The 17,567-nt window shown below is 42.1% G+C and overlaps 1 protein-coding gene and 1 pseudogene across 2 annotated transcripts in view; one reads left to right on the top strand and one right to left on the bottom strand.

Moving 5' to 3' along the window:
* LOC102788571 (calcium-dependent secretion activator 1-like) overlaps positions 1-17,567 on the bottom strand; it is a 243,993-nt gene that overhangs the window by 124,943 nt on the left and 101,483 nt on the right. The gene's annotated exons all lie outside the window — the stretch shown is intronic.
* Positions 3,374-4,271, top strand: LOC148100044 (uncharacterized; annotated as a pseudogene).

Here is a 17,567-nt window from a genome sequence, read left to right as displayed (position 1 = left end):
ACCTCAGCTGTCAGTCAACAAACAAAACAAAGAGTGGGATGCTGGGAGCTGATTGTGTTCCCTCAACAAGTCCCCACCCCCACAACCTCCCCCAAATATCTAAAAAGGTGACATTGAGGTGCCCCTTTGGTCCATAGCTGGTGGCCTGTCAGGTCTGTTTGATGTGAGTGAGCAAGAGTGGAGGCGGGAGGGCTGGACAGTAACATGCAGTGACATTAGTCACTCCCATCCGTCTGGGCTGGAGAAAGACGGCCCTGACAATGACTGATGGCTGCTATTCATTTTTAGATTCAAAGGAGAGAAACCGGGAGGCAGTGGGTCCAGTGCTGGTGCTAGCCGTGGTGGTCAAAATCATTTGGCACTATTTAGCACATGGCTTGCTTTGGTTGTGGACTGACCGTGAAATGTGTTTAGGTCCTCTGGTATACTGCACTGACTTCCATACCCAACCTCATCACTACAGTACATGGCTAATTATGAACATGTCATCGAATGTTGTCACAGCTTCCACTAGCCACTGTGTATCTCAATAAATTCAATTAAAATCATCATCAGTGAGTTATGATTAAACCTCCACATGTTTGCTGTAGTAGTAGTAGTTCATAAATGGAAGTACTCCACGACTCTTGTCTGCACTGAGTAGGAGATGCTCTGTATCTCATTTTACATGTGTATAGTGACAATAAAAGGCACTCTATTCTATTCTATTCTATTCTAATCTAGTCTAGTCTAGTCTAGTAACATGGAATGTTACTAGAAGACATGGAATGACATTTCTGTTAAAACCATTAATAAAATAAAATAAACTCTGATTTAATAGAATCGGACACTTATTTTTATATCTTTATATATTTAAAATAAGTACCTTGATCAATGTGCCACTGGCAGATGGCATCCCAAAATATAAGATGGAAATTGTACAGTTAGACATGGTAATACCTCTGAGAACTAATGCAGGCCCCAGTTAAGTCACAATGTTCATCATCATAGTGAGTCTGTTATTCTGTTACTGTTGCATAATGGATTTATTTTTTAAGACAAATGTGACTTTTACTGGTGATGGGGGATGAGTGATACCACCCTAACCTTTATGACTCCATGAGTTGTTTTTTTTCTGAGATTTCTTTCTGAAATACAAACTTGCATTGATAGTGCCATCGATAAATGTTCTCTATTCTTACCTGCTGTCTCATTCTGAGCACTCCCATCTATTTGTTTCACATTTGTCACTATGCGGTTTCCCTATTGTAATTTTGGCCAAAACCATGGCCAAACATGAGAGACCAGGTTATCCAAATAAATGAATTCTTTGTTCTACTCTAGCCTCACAGAGGGTTTTTTAAACTCTTATTGCCATGGGAACAAGGAACCTCCTGAACTGCTCAGATCTTCAGGAAAATCCTATCAGCAATGACATGTTGTGTCATTGCTCTTTCGCCCAGCTGGGAGGCTATGAAGAGAGTTTTTGCCGTTGTTCTTTCAGTTTGTTCAATGTGTCCATATACACCACAGTCTTAAGTGAGTCAAATCTCCTTCCAAACACTGAGCTGGATTTTTTGTCCATCAGGATACACCCTCAACACACATCAGCACTAAAGACAGCACTGGCCACCACACTCTGATAAAATGTATTTCATCACACACCCGGATATTTATAAGAATTGCACCATCTCAGTGCCCTTAAAATTATATACATATATATATATGTATGTACACATGTATATATATATATATGTCCTCTACAACATATATTAATCTATCATTATGATTAATCTGAAAAGTTTTTATTTTAATGTCTTTATTAACCCATCTGAAGCACAGAATGACTCAAATCCCTGTTTCGAGCAGTTTGTCCAAGTAGAGTTAACTTCACACACGCGCAAATTAGGGGTGGGTATCGGCCATTATGCCATTATGGCACCGGTTCTGACATACACAGTAGTAACCAGACCAAAAAGCAGTGCACATTTCGGTGCTTTATTTCAGTGCTTTTTTTTCCTGAGCTGTGATACACTTTGGATTCTAGCCAATCATTTTACGTTTCCGAGGATAGTAGGCGGGTCCAGGTACGTACATTCTTTTAGAGCAGAGCTACAGATTAAAAATGCCCAAGGCGAAGCGGTCAAAAGTCTAGCTGTACTTCACAGCAAAAGATGCAAACTCAGCAGCTGCAACAAGTGCTTTAAGCTGATACTGTGATACTGTCAAAGGAGGTAACTCCTCAAATCCGATGAAACACCTGGCGACGCATAGCGTTTTTTTAAAAGTCGAGAAATGCGCCGTATTTGATAGCTTGCTGCGAGACCTCACACCGTGCACATCTACTGCGGGTGTGGTGCCTGTTATCAGACCCGGAGTTAGCAACATCCCCCAAAAACCCGAAGAGGAGAGTCCTGGCCCCTAGCCCTGCCAGTGTAGCAGAAATGATGAGGATGATGATGCAGCAGCAGCCGTTCTTCTCTGCGTGAGTAGCTTAATGTTGTTCATGTGTAATTTACGTTGAGTAGGTTAACCACAATATTAAATTAATGCATGTAAGGTGAACTAGCAAACAGCATCGTAGTTACATGCGGCTGTCTTCTTGTTTGATGGCAGATACTCCCTTCACCCTGGCCAAAAAGGCTAAAATGACCAAAGAAAAAGTGGAAAACAGCTAAACATGAGAGGTTGTTGGACAAAGTTTGTGTTCTCCATTCTTTAAGCACCGGTTTGAGCACCGTTTAAGCACCGGCACCGTTAAAAAACTACCGGTTTGGCAACAGTATTGGATAAAAGCTAAACGATACCCATCCCTAGTGCAAATGGGCAGTTGATCTGGGAGAGACAGGCAGCAGAACCAATCAACTCAATATGGAAGATGACAGCACAACACATTCGCCCTCTTGATGCCTAAAAGATGAACAGGCAAATGGCTCAATACATGAATGGGGCACAGAAAGGAACTGGCAAGAACATCATAGGTGCAAAACACCAGCTACTGGTAGACCGAGCAGTCGCCCGAGACTGCAAGACTAGGCTGACCAACCTGTGCACTGCCTGGATTGATTACAAGATAAACAGGACCCCAAGAACCTTCATCAGGAATTCAATGGGGATGTAGCATACAACACTAGAGGCCAACTTCAAGCCAATAGCACAAGTCAGCATCAAGAGCAGGATCTACCAAGGAGATGCTCTGTCCCCAATGCTGTTCTGCATAGGCCTGAACCCCCTCAGTGAGATCATTAACAAGACTGGCTACAGATACCGACTACGGAACGGAGCAGTTGTCAGCCACCTCCTCTACATGGATGACATCAAGCTGTATGCCAAGAGTGAACGAGACATCGATTCACTGATTCACACCACCAGGATATACAGCAATGACATCAGGATGTCGTTCGGACTGGAGAACTGTTGTCGGATGATGATGAAGAGAGGGAAGTAGTCAGAATTGAGGGGATTGAACTACCAGAAGGCAACATTACAGACATAGAGACAGCTACAAGTACCTGGGGCCGCTAGGACAGCTGCAACGACCAAGTACCTGCAGAGGGTCAGGCGTCCTGTCAGCTGAAGGGTAGTAACAAGATCCGGGCTATCAACACGTACGCCCTGCCTGTGATCAGGTACCCTGCTGGGGTAATAAGTTGGCCAAAGGAGGAGACAGAAGCCACTGACATCAAGACTTGTAAACTCCTTACCATGCATGGAGGGTTTCACCCCAAGTCCAGCACCCTGAGGCTGTACGCTAAGCGGAAGGAAGGGGGTCGGGGACTGGTGAGTGTCAGCACCACAGTCCAGGATGAGACAACGAACATCCACGAATACATCAGGAGGATGGCCCCAACTGACCTCGTGCTCATTAAATATCTCAGGCAGCAGAAACCCAAGAAAGAGGAGGAAGAGGAGGAACCATCATGGAAGGACAGGCCCCTGCACGGTATGTACCACCGGCAGATAGAGGAGGTGGCTAATACCCAGAAGTCCCACCAGTGGCTGGACAAAGCTGAACTGAAAGACAGTACAGATGCACTAATCATGGCAACACAAGAAAAAGCTGTCAGTACAAGATCCATAGGGGCTGGGGTCTATCACATGAGGCAAGACCCCAGGTGCAGCCTGTGTAAAGATGCTCCTGAGACAATCCAACACATAACACCAGGGTGCAAGATGTTAGCAGGTAGGGCATACATGGCACACCATAACCAAGTGGCCGGCATAGTGTACAGAAACATCTAGCCCGAATATGGTTTGGAAGTCCCGAGGTCAAAATGGGAGACGACGCCTAGGGTGATCAAGAATGACTGAGCTAAGATACAAATAATAAGGCATAATTAAGACAGCATATATAATTTAGACGGCATACAGGGTGGACGTAGACAACTTGTCCCACTCGCGCTCAGAAAACAACTTGAAGCTGAAAGTTCTTAAAACAAAATGACTCATAATGGACTTCAGGAGATCCACTCTTCTATCAGTATAAATGAGAACAGGTGAAATCTGTCTCTACCGTTTGTAGTTGTAAAAATCTGTGTTAATTTTTGATTATATCAACTGTGTAATTTTTTTTAAAGTGACTTCACATAAATATTCTTTAATAGATCTTAACAGTTCAGCCAAGAGAGATCAAAAACAATAAACTTAGAATATGCCCTATAACGGTCGTAGCTGGTGGGCATGTTTCTACTACTGTACATTTTGTATACAGTATATTTTAAAATCTTTGAATAATATCAAAACTTAAGCAATAAATCAGGAAATAAATAATGGCTACGGGGAATTAATCATCACTTAAATATTTTACAATATCCTAGATTAATCTCAAAAACTCTGGGCTCGGTTAATCTGTAGTGGATGTACTCAGATTGCAAAGTGACCAGTAAGAGCTTGTAGGTTGTTGTCCATCTTCCTGTTTGTTTACTTCAGCTGTCAATGCTGGGTGAGAAGCATCTATCTTTATTTAGTTTTGAAGAGGAAATAAAACTTTTTGAAAGGAGTCTGATACAAGTTGATGAGCCAGTAAAGCTCACTTCTCACAGATGACAGTGACACTGACGTGAGTTGTTAAAAATATTCTTAACTTTTCTGTCAGTAAGCACTGTTGTTGTTGCTACTCTTAGCCTTAGTTAATTGCTGTTAGTAACTGCTAATTAGGGCACAGGCACTAAAAGTGTGAAGGCCCTATTGCATCTGTTCCACTTCTTATTAGGGCCCAAGCACTAACAGCGCAAAAGCTGTATTGTAATTGTTCAGTTCATATTATCAGGCAAATGAATTGGAATTTGGGATCCTTAACATGCTCAAAAACCCGTAGATTTTGCATATGTCTCAGGTCCAGTGAAAAGTTATGTATTTTATTGGATTCAGACAAGGGCGTTTCTAAACTGCTCTACAGTGCCACTTATATCAAAATCAGAATCAGAATACTTTATTAATCCCAAAGGAAATTAGGGTTACAGCAGGCAGCACGCTAATGGCGCATGCGCACTTACAAAGGAACCTTCTGACCAAACTTACACAAACAACACATTGGGGAGACATGTCAGAGAGGTAGGCTGATAGGAAAAAACAAACGAAAATACATAACATGAGGTGAGAGGAGGAGAAAAAAAACTCCACTCAGACTGAGCTCCTAATGGGAGAACAGTTTGATAACAGAAAAAACACCTCAGTACAAAAAGCACATGACTATCAATACACCATAGAAACACAAAGTAAGCAACAGGGGCGGGTAAAGGGTAAGAGAGCCGGTGTAGACAGCGCATCCAGTCCTGCAGCATGTCTGCGCTGGTCCAGTTGACCGCCATCTTCCCCGGGAGGGGACAAGCATCGAAGGCGTTTGGAAAGGGAGGGGGGACGAGTGTGTATCAGTGTATGTGTGTGTGTGTGTGTGTCCATAGTTCAGCTGAGACAGTGTCCTTCACCCTGCTAGGCTAAGTAAACAGTCTTCCAGCCAATCCAGGTGGCCTTGCGTAGGATAGGAAGAACAGTCTAAGCACAGTCGTTATCAGGGTGTTGTTGTTCAGCTCCAGCCTTGAGATCACAGCTGGCGCCAAAGTGGTAGCTGCATGAAGTGATGATGGTTTTTACTTTAGTGCGAACAACTCATGTGAATTTCAAAGCTGTTCTAACAGTCCGACACTGGTCTCTCAATCTCCCGTTGGAGAGTCGTGAGCTTCTCCGTGATGTTATCAAACTTACGCTCCGTGATGTTGTCCTTCATGTGCTCAAAGAGCAGATTCTGAGAACTCACGGCCACAGTGAGCTTCTCCAAGATGTGATCAATTTTCGCTCAGAGGTCTTATTCTGAGTGTTCACAGCAGCCATAAGCTTCTCCAAGATCTTATTCGTGCTGCGCTCAGTGAGCCCATTTTGAGAACTCACCACTCGATTCAATCCCAGCGGGCAGCCTTGTCGGGTTTTGAACAGCCGATTCCGCTTTCTTTAATTTTCAATTTTTCAAGTTTTTTTGTGGATACCACGTGGGTACCACATGGGCTTATAAAATGGGGCCATTATGGAACCCACGGACAATCCCACTTAAAACCCACTTTTTAGCCTATCTCGGTGTCACATTGGTAAAATCTGGGAACTAAATGGGCCCCAACTGGGCAAAGTACACAGAGACCCACCCGGGCCCCATCTTTCAAGTTCTTAGTGGGTACAACATGAGGATAACGTGAGCTAAAAAGTTGGAATGGCATTATCAGTGGGTTCTGTAGTTGCATTTTACTTCTAGTTTGAATTGGCTAATTTCTGGCACCGGGTGGGCCCCATGTAGTAAAACAGTCTAAAAACAAATTTAAAACAAATCAATTTAACAGACGGCCAATACGGGTTCTGTGACACAAAGGCCCCAAATATATTAAAGCTGACCCCAAACAAAAACTAGTTTGTAAATATAACCATTACAAAAATCACGAGGATACACAAAACCACATTTTTCACATTTATTTTGTCCAAAGTGCGTAAACGTTTGAAAAACTAGAAATGTCAAACTACATCAAAATTCCTTAGATATTTGGAACTGAAGCAACATGGGGAAGAAGTCAGATGGAAGACTCAAAAGCTTATCTTGAATCAGCAGGGTTTCTTTTTAGTTTTTTTACAGAGCCGTAAGTCTATTTTGTCCCCTTGCAGCCCTCAGCCCTCCTCTGTCTTTAGCTCCAGTGAACCACTTGGACAGAGCCTTCTCTGCTTCTTGCAAGTTGACTTTTGATGTTCAATATTTTCTTCAGTGCCTCTGCAAATGAAGAAGAAAAATGGGAAGGCAAAGTAAAGTTAACCTTAGCTTACTTCATTTGGTGATGATTTGCAAAGAACAATGTTTATTTCACTTTATTGCCTCAAAAAATATATAAACATTGCATGATAACCAATCTCAGTTACACTTTCAAACACTTTATTAAAAAAGTTTTCTAAAGTTCAAATGTCTCAAGTGAAACTAACTTACCATAAACAACATTAAAAAGACGCAAATCCCTGAACTTTTTTTCCCCATGTCGGCCAATCACGTTGTACTCCACAGCCAGCTCAGGTGATATGAGGAATTTCATCATCCTTCTTGTGGCATCGTCTACACTTGTTCCCCCTGTATCTGCTACCATGGGAACCTGAGGGGAACATACAAAAAGGGCAGATTAGATACTGGCATCTGGTTAGGATGCCTCCCTGGTGAGGTGTGTTTGGGCACGTCCCACCAGGAAGAGACCCAGAGGAACACCCAGGACATGCTAGAGGGACTATGTTTCTCAGCTGGCCTGGGAATGCCTTGGGATTCCCCCGGAGGAGCTGGGCCAAGTGCCTGGAGAGAGTGAAGTCTGGGCCTCTCTACTTAGTACCGGATTGGGTCGCAGGGGGCCGCCTAAGCTTAAGATAATGGACCAAGAATGGAGGATACATGGACGCTTTACATATTGGTTAATGTTTACTGTGTGGTGATAACAAAAAATATGGTTGTAAACACAAGCTAAACTATAAAAATTAATTGCAGTTCCTTAACCCTTCATCCCCCATAATGATACGCAGGATAACCGGAATTATATATTGTTTTAGCTGTAAAAGTGTCATAAAATCAGCTGTGAGTGTGTGTGCTTTTGTCGCTTTTTTCAGCATTACTACTACTTTACACATCTGGTAGTTTTTTTTTCCTCTACTGTATACTATATGAGTGTAATCAGGGATTAATAACAGAAAAAAAAAGAAATTGAAATTTTGCCATTTTTACTGAAAAGGGCAATCAAAATGTACATGAATAAAAGATTTAAATTAGTCAATTCGAATTAATAACTCTAAAACACTGAACGAAATCAAGTATTTGACCCTGTGGTTTATTTTTGGACATTTCTTTTCTTCTAAAAGTCCAGGCATGTTGGGCCCCTGGTGGAGCTCAGGTTTGACGAGACAGGTTTGGAAAAACCTGTCGCTGGCAACTTTTTGGGGGCTAAAGGTTTCAAATAAATAGGATTTGCCCAAAATTTGTATAAACTATCATAGCAGAACAAAAGATCTTTATCTGTTATCAGAATCAAACATTTGATTAGAATAAAAAATGTAACTTTCTGGAAGATTTCTCGTTACATGATAGCAACAGAAAAATATGGTAGCAGTGTGATGTGATGGTCCCTGGCCAGATTTTTACACATATTATAAGCCCTGTGACACAAAAACCACTGAACTCGGATATGCACAGACTGTTTTCCTTCGTGGTGATGAAGGAAAATGCTGGTCTGGTGTGTAAAAGGGAATTTATTCTTCCAGGACCTGAAGCGCCGTAAAGCAGCCCTCCAACAGCCAAACCCATCTGTTCTTGATTGTCTTGATGCATGCTCAATCATCCAGGTAAGTAAATCTCCAGAAGTTGATTCTGTCCATCTAGAGGAAGCGTTTTCAGCATTTTCTCCCACTGAAAATGCTGAAAACGCTACATCCAGATGAACAGAATCAACTTTTGGAGATGTTCTCTGATTGGATTGTTAAATTTGTGATTGACATGAAATTGACCAATCAGCTGAAAGGAAGAACAATAGGGTCAAAATTTGGATGTGTAAGTTTAAATCCGCACACAGCCAGGAAACCTGAGCGCAGAGTTGTTTGTAGCACTACTTCAGCCACAGTGGAGATTTTCCATCCATCCACACTGTAAAGTCTGTAGACCAGCAAGTGATAAATGATCAGTGTTGTTGGTATTTTCTAAAACAGTTGTATGCAATAGGAATTGCTGTTTATAGTCCTCCTGTATATCTGCATGTTGCCTCCCAATTAAAACTGTGATGGTGGAGATTCATACCTATACCAACAGTTATCAAGTATCCGGATCGAGCTTTACTGATGTGCTTAAAGGAAAATTGTTATTTCCATGCATTTTCCTGTTCTGCCTTCAATTTTGAGGAGTTCCTCCCACATTTCTAGTTGTGACAGTGCACCTACAACAAAAAAATCTGCTGTATTTACATTTGTTGAATGAGCAATTTAGTTTATTTTTGTATGCACAGTTTACAAATCTGTCCTGTACAGCATGGAGTGATTGCATGCTAAAAAGTTGTTGCTTAAAAATAAAACAATTAATTTTTAATTGATAACATCAGCAGAAAGCCTTGTTATTAATTAGATGTACAATTTCTATAGAATAGGAAACAACTCAGTTCATTTTTGATCATATCAATACCAGCATGTTACACAACTCCAACAACCATGATGAAAAACGCTCATCTGCGTCCATCACTATCAGCTGATTAACATTGAGCTGCTGCAGTCAACACCATCAAACTCATTTAGTGTTTAATGTTATGTTATTTAATGCTTTTATTTTTAAATCTTTACCAGAGCTGAAAGACTGTAGATGTTCACACCTGCTGTTAGAAAACTGAGCTCACAGCAGTATTTTTATTTACAGGAAATTTAATTTTTTATTGGTTACCGTGTTTATTACCACTTTAATCAGTAATGTACTTCCTATAAAATATAGATTTTATAAGTTACCGGTTTATTGAAATCAGCTAGTGAACACATCGATCACTTTATTGAACTACACGCCTTACACTCTCGTGAGCTCTGGTTACTAACAGCACGTGTGAATGTTTGGAGTACGAACGCAGATAAAGATTAGAATAACAAGGCAATGTAAAATCAGTTTAATGCAGTTGACAGTAGCAGCTCAGATGGAAATCAGCCAATTGCGGGGGCAGCAGAGGACCAAAACTGTCAGAGTAGTGGGACAAGTGAAGAGAACACTGTTGGCATGATTGTTAGCATAAAAGATGGAAATTTAAATAAATGTTAAATTTTAAAATTGATCATTGCCTCCTGTTCCTAAATAAATAAAATGAAGTAATGCACTACTTTCAAGGATGCCCCAAAGACCATCACTTTTCAAAATAATCTGTGCAAGTTATTGAATATGGCTAATAAGTAATACAAATAATATGAAAGTTACTTACATGTCAAAGATGGTGTTTGTGATCTTGAAGAATCTAAACGTGATAAGGAAATGAAAGAAAGTGAATGATAAAATACAAACATTTTCGTTTTTTCCCAGGATAATTTAATATAAAAGATTCTCTCACTAATGCACAAAATGAACAGTGTAATTAAAAGTCTGAAAGGCACTGCATGTGTTTATATGGTTAACTGACTAATTCAAGCAGCAAACACTAGCAGTGCAAAAATGTATCTAACTAGCTGACTTTAAAGTCACAGGAAGATATATCAAAATTGTGACTTATTCCAGAACAAATGACTTGACAGATATAAATCCTAAATTTCCTTTAAGTAAACAATTGGTGACATATAAGTGGTCCCTAGTGGTTTTCAAACTTAAACAATCACCTCATACACCTCATGTTTTACACCGCTATAAGGTGAGCTTGCTACACTGCACATGTATCTTACATGGTATGACTAGCTCATGTTCAAACATTTAACATACTGTTCAGCCAGTTTGTTTACTGGGTAGTGCATAATGGCCGAGTTACCTGAGCGGGAATCCACTAAAACTAGCTAAAGATGTTATGCTTATCCCCCTTATACTGTTTAGGACAACTATAGAAAGTAACTAAAATAACCATTGATAAAAAGTTATCAAACTTTCAGTATTTACCTTTTCTTTGGTATCCTTTTGTCCTCCATGTTCTCAAACACCAGCGAGAAAAAACTGACGAAAGACCGCAAAGAGTAGTTGCTAGGCGGTGCAATCTGCTCCTCCCTCATTTTAAACGACGCGATGGGAGCTGCTCACATTAAAAACAACCTTATTTAAAAAGTCATTTTACACCTGATACAAACAATTTAAAAGTCAAACAATGCACAAACTTAAAAGAACAATTTTATTTTTAAGTTTTTTTAAGTATAGGGATGGTCAATATGTTTAAAAACTTCATATATAATATTTGTCACCCAAATCAACATCATAATAAAAATGTAATTAATAAAATATATAATAATGATAAGAAGAAGAATAACAGTTTACCTAAAAGCTCTTCTAACATTAGACTGCTTTTGAGAAGTTTCAATAGTCTCAATACACCATAAGGACAAGGGAGTTACACAGTTGAAGTGTGACTGCTTGAAATACCCCATTCCCTCTCCTTTCCACTAGTTCAAAGAAAATATAAATTATTTCTGGTTATATAATTTGAGGGCACAAGTTTGAAGAGTAACATTTTAACAGATCAGTAATATACTTCAGGAGCTTTACTGGATCTGATTAACCAAAACTTCCAACTTCCATGTAGCTAACTGTCTTTTCTCTAATACAGTAGAGTGTGTCTGATCTACTAAAAATCCTCAACTGTATATTTGCTCAAGTAAATAGCCTTAATTGTTTGAACAACCAGTTACCCTTAATTTGCAAATGCCAAATCTGGATTTTGTCTGTTTTGTCGGGTTTTTTATTTGTATTTTTTGCTTTTCTTTTTTTCTACTCTTGTGTCCGTTTTAATCACTTATTATTGCTGCTGTGACAAGTGAATTTACCTAAGAAGAATCATGAAGTCCTTATTTATCTTATCTGAGCCTCACCATGCAGAGCGCTGAAAGTTCAAATTAAGTACTTAAAATGAAATCTAAAATTAAAAAGTAACCAGTTTCAAACCAGTTATTTGGAATAGTGTAAAGAGTGTTTTGAGTAACATTGAATGTTCAAAAACACCAACGTTCCTATGGTCTCACTTGACAGCTGGGTTGTAGTGTCTGATAACACATAACATCTTGAGGTCTCAACATGGACTTTGAGTACATTCGCTAGCCAAGGCTAAATACTGAGAGGGTCAAAAATGAAGGGTAAAGAACATCTGACTGTACGTAAGGAGAGCAAAAGTGATAGACTGAGGTTGTGCCAAATATGTTAAAGTTAGGGTGATTTGTTAGAGAATGGTACCCCAATGGGTGCCGTCTGCAGGTTATAAAAGAGAGTTATGTTGATACTTTCTTTGGTTTCTTTTTACAATTTGACTTTCAGAACTCCCTGGGTTGTGTGCAATCTGTGATGGGCTTGTTTGGAATAAATCCTCCTTTCTTCAAATAACACTTTCTCTGGCTCTTCACAGAAGAAGAATCCTCACATAAGCATGTGCTACCATTTTGGATCAATGCACACATTTACCATCACTGACCCAACTAGGACCTACATTGGATGCCCACCCATATGGATTTAATGTTAGAAACCCAAGTGGGTCCCATATATACTAAACAATCTTGAGCCCATGTAAAATATATGCCCATGTTAACTTAACATGACCCATTTGGGGCCCACATAGACATGTTTTCTGGGTCTGACTTGCATTTGCCCATGTGCGACCCATATAGTTTGACCAGGTAGGCCCCACCTGTGTCATCAGTACTAAAAATATATATTGATTACCTCACTTTGCCCATATGGGGCACACAACAACAGCTTTTCTTTAAATTACTATGTTTGCCCATGTCTAACCAAGGTGGAAAACCCAAGTGGGCCATACGTGTGTTTCCCATTTTAAACCAAGTGACGTTTTTCCCATGTTTGACCTAGCAAGGACCTACTATATTTTCCACTTGGTTTTGCCAATATGGCTTTAATGTGAGAAACCCAAGTGGGTCCCATATATACTAAACAATCTTGAGCCCACATAAAATATATGCCCATATTAACTTAACATAACCCATATGGGGCCCACATAGACATGTTTTCCGGGTCTGACTTGCATTTGCCCATGTGCGACCCATATAGTTTGACCAGGTGGTCCCCACCTGTGTCATCAGTGCTAAAAAAATATATTGATTACCTCACTTTGCCCCACCTGGGGCACACAACAACAGCACCTTATCCTTAAATGACTGTGTTTGCCCATGCCTATCCCAGGTGGAAAACCCAAGTGGGTCCTACGTGTCTTTCCCATTTTGAACCAAGTTAAGTGTTTCCCATGTTTGACCCAGCTAGGACCTACTAAAAGTGCCCACTTTGGATTGCCCATATGGGTTTAATGTGAAAAAAGTAGGCCCCATACAAAAAGCCCAGTTTGAGCCCATGCCCACATAGTACCCATCCAGCCCGAGCAAAAACCAGGTGGGGCCCATATATACATGCTGGCTGGGTAGGAATATATCATGTTCTATAAAATCATGTTAAAAAAATAAAGTTACATCAAAGAATCTCCAGAGGGGTCATGTCTTTTGCATCTTTGTTCATTTTAAGTTTGTATTGTATCTCACTTTGTTTTTCATAATCTAATTCTCAGTTTTGGTTGTATCCTCTTTTGTTAATTTTTTCCAATTAACTATAAACTATAAATAAACACTTACTGTTTATTCCAAAAAGCTGATTCTGTTCATCTGGATGTAGCGTTTTCAGTGGGAGAAATGTTTCATCAGTTATCCAAGAGACTGCGGGTTTCCCCAACATTTTAAACAGTACCTCTGCATAATGACTGAAACTAGCACTATTGGCAAAAATGGGCTGAGGTCACTTTCTTCATCATTAGTATGCAAATGATCATGACCATTGATCAACAAACACTGATCAAAGCTCACTGATCAAAGACCACTGATCAATGTCCATGAGTACCATTCACAGAGAGTTGGGGACAATCACAGCATTGTAAGATGGTGACAGATGTACCCTTAGCCCCCTCCTCGATTCAGAGATGGTCTTTCCCTTTTCACGTAAATGGCCTCCTTGACTCAAACCAGCGTTCCTCCCTGTCCAGGATGTTACATCCTCATCATTGAAAAAGTGTCCACTGGCCTGTAGCTGTAAATAGACTGCAGAGTCCTGGCCTGACGAAGTGGCTCTTGTGCTGTGTTGTGCCATCCGCTTTGCCAGAGGTTGTTTGGTTTCACTGGCAATCCACTTGGCACTTAACAGCGTAAATTATATTACTCTGCTTGTGCCAGGGACCTGATCCTTGGGGTGGATCAATTTTTGGCACAGCGTGAGACAATGTGTTTAGAGAAAATGCCCCTCAGCTATTCCGATACTCCTGACACATAAGGGATCACAAAGGGTTTTTGCTTCGGCAGCAGTTGTCCTTCTCTCCTGGATCGCCTGGAGCTTTCTTTAGGCACCTTCGCAGCTTTGGAAAAATGTTCAGCTGGGATAACCACATTTACATTTAGTGTCCTGATAACAGCAGGTTTATGCTCCAGTGGATGATGAGAGTCAACCCTTAAATATTCAATTCAATTCAATTCAATTCAATTTTATTTATATAGCGCCAAATCACAACAAAAGTCGTCTCAAGGCGCTTCATAGATACAGAGAAAAACCCAACAATCATATGACCCCCTATGAGCAAGCACTTTGGCGACAGTGGGAAGGAAAAACTCCCTTTTAACAGGAAGAAACCTCCGGCAGAACCAGGCTCAGGGAGGGGCGGCCATCTGCTGCGACCGGTTGGGGTGAGAGAAGGAAGACAGGATAAAAGACATGCTGTGGAAGAGAGACAGAGGTTAATAACAGATATGATTCAATACAGAGAGGTCTGTTAATACATAGTGAGCGAGAAAGGTGACTGGAAAGGAAAAACTCAATGCATCATGGGAATCCCCCGGCAGCCTACATCTATTGCAGCATAACTAAGGGAGGATTCAGGGTCACCTGGTCCAGCCCTAACTACATACTAATCCGTATGTGTAGGTTTGCAGTACACATCAGCTTTTAGATGTCCCCCATTACTGGTGGAAATCTCACAGTCTAAGAAGGCTAACCTGTCACCATTCATATCATCCCTGGTGAATTTGATGTGTTGGTCAATGTGATCCGTGAACTGAGATTTGATTTTCATCCGGGTGTCATCCACATACCAGAACCAATGACATGGTGGTGTTCCAGGGTAGGATAGCAAAGCCCTCTTTTCCACTTCTTCCATGTACAAATTGGCAATGATGGGTGAAACAGGGAAACCCATGGCACACCAATACTGCCTGTAGAACTGACCCTTGTATGTGAAATAGGTGGAATTAAAACACAGTTCAAACACACTTGGTCGGTGCTGAGAGTTGTACTGCTGCTGAGGTTAGGGTCATCCAAAATCTCTTAAGGACTACCTCCAACGCTTCCGTGTCTCGGATGCAAGTGAAGAGAGATGTAACGTCGTACGAGACCATGGATTCATCTGCCGCCATAATGACATCTCTCACCTTCTCAACAAAATCCAGGGTGTTCTGGATGTGGTGTTCAGAGCTGCCTACCAGCGGTTTGAGGATCGAAGCCAGAAATTTAGAGATGTTATAGGTGACCAAGTTGATCATGCAGACAATCGGTCTTAAAGGTGCTCCCTGTTTATGTATCTTTGGTAAACCATACAAACTTAGTGTAGCTCCCCCTGGGTACAGCCTGGTATGAGGTCCGGTCAATAGCCTTGTCTTGTTCTAACTGCTTCAGACAGTCTATCGCACTCTTCCTGTAGCCACTTCCTGAGTCTCGTTTCAGAGGCTCACAAATATTTTTGTCACTGAATAGTGACAAACGTTTCTCATGATAGTCTTTCTGGTTCAGCAAAACTGTGCACCTACCATGTCTACCAGAAGGATGATAATATTGTTGTCATCACTAAGTGATGTGAGTGCCTTCCTGTCCTCCATGGTGACGTTGGATGCTGGGGGCTTTGCATTGCTGAGACAGGCCGAAACTTTGGTCCGTAGCTGCTCTGCTTCTACATCTGCAATGCAGTTGTTTTGAATTGCTGTGGCTGTGATCAGCTCCACTAGCGGGATTTGTCTCAGTGCCACAGCAAAGTTCAACCCTTTAGCAAGGATGTTTTTCTGTGCTTGGGTGAGCTGTCCGTCAGACAAATTTTTCATACACTTGTGCACATCCTTGTTGTGGCATCCTTCTCTACCAGTATAGTTTAGTCCTTCCTCCATTTGGTATTTGTCCATTTTTTAGTTTTGTGCTTAATAAACCACCTTCTCACCCTTACAAGTGCCTGCAGTTGGATCCTCCTTTATTTTTCCACACGGCTCATCTCACTCGCCGTGACAGAAACACCTTGTCAATTAATTTCAATTCAATTCAATTTTATTTATATAGCGCCAAAACACTCCTCCGTGAATCGCAACCTTATCGTGGTGGAGGGGTTTGTGTGTCCCAGGGATCCCAGGGGCTATGTTGTCTGGGGGCTTTTGCCCCCTGGTAGGGTCTCCCATGGCAAATTGGTCCTGGGTGAGGGACCAGACAAAGAGCGATTCAGAAGACCCCTATGAAAAAAACACAGAGGGAACAGTTTACCCTGCCCGGGATAGGGTTACCGGGGCCCCGCCCTGGAGCCAGGCCCGGGGAGGGTGCCCGAGGGCGAGCGTCTGGTGGCCGGGCCTTAGTCCATGGGGCCCGGCCGGGCACAGCCCGAAGAGGAGACATGGGCCCAACCTCCCGCAGGCCCACCACCTGCAGGAGGCGCCATAGGGGTCGGGTGCATTGTGTGCCGGGTGGCGGCCACGAGCGGAGGCCCTGGCGGACTGACCCCCGGCTGCCAAGACTGGCAATAGGGACATGGAATGTCACCTCTCTGGTGGGGAAGGAGCCTGAGTTAGTGTGTGAGGTTGAGAGGTACCGGCTAGATATAGTCGGGCTCACCTCTACGCACGGCTTGGGCTCTGGAACCAGTCTCCTGGAGAGGGGCTGGACTCTGTCTCAGTCTGGAGTTGCCCCTGGTGAGAGGCGGCGGGCTGGGGTGGGTATTTTAATATCCCCTCGGCTTGCTGCCGGTACGTTGGGGTTTTTCCCGGTGGACGAGAGGGTTTGTTCCCTGCGCCTTAGGGTCGGGGAACGGGTCCTGACTGTCATCTGCGCTTATGCGCCGAGTGGCAGTTCGGAGTACCCAGCCTTCTTAGAGTCCCTGGGGGGGGTGCTGGAAGGTGAGCCACCTGGAGACTCTGTTGTCCTGCTGGGAGACTTCAATGCTCACGTGGGTAACGACAGCGAGACCTGGAGGGGCGTGATTGGGAGGAACGGCCTCCCTGATCTGAACCCGAGCGGTGCTTTGTTATTGGACTTCTGTGCTAATCACAGTTTGGCCATAACGAACACCTTGTTCGAACATAAGAGTGTCCATAAGTGCACGTGGCACCAGGACGCTCTAGGCCGTAGGTCGATGATCGATTTTGTAATCGTA

This window comes from Neolamprologus brichardi, chromosome 13 (assembly GCF_056152115.1).
Source record: "Neolamprologus brichardi isolate AB-2024 chromosome 13, ASM5615211v1, whole genome shotgun sequence".
NCBI lineage: Eukaryota > Metazoa > Chordata > Actinopteri > Cichliformes > Cichlidae > Neolamprologus > Neolamprologus brichardi.
Note: the sequence above shows the minus strand (reverse complement) of the source record. Positions and strands in the feature narration are given on the sequence as shown.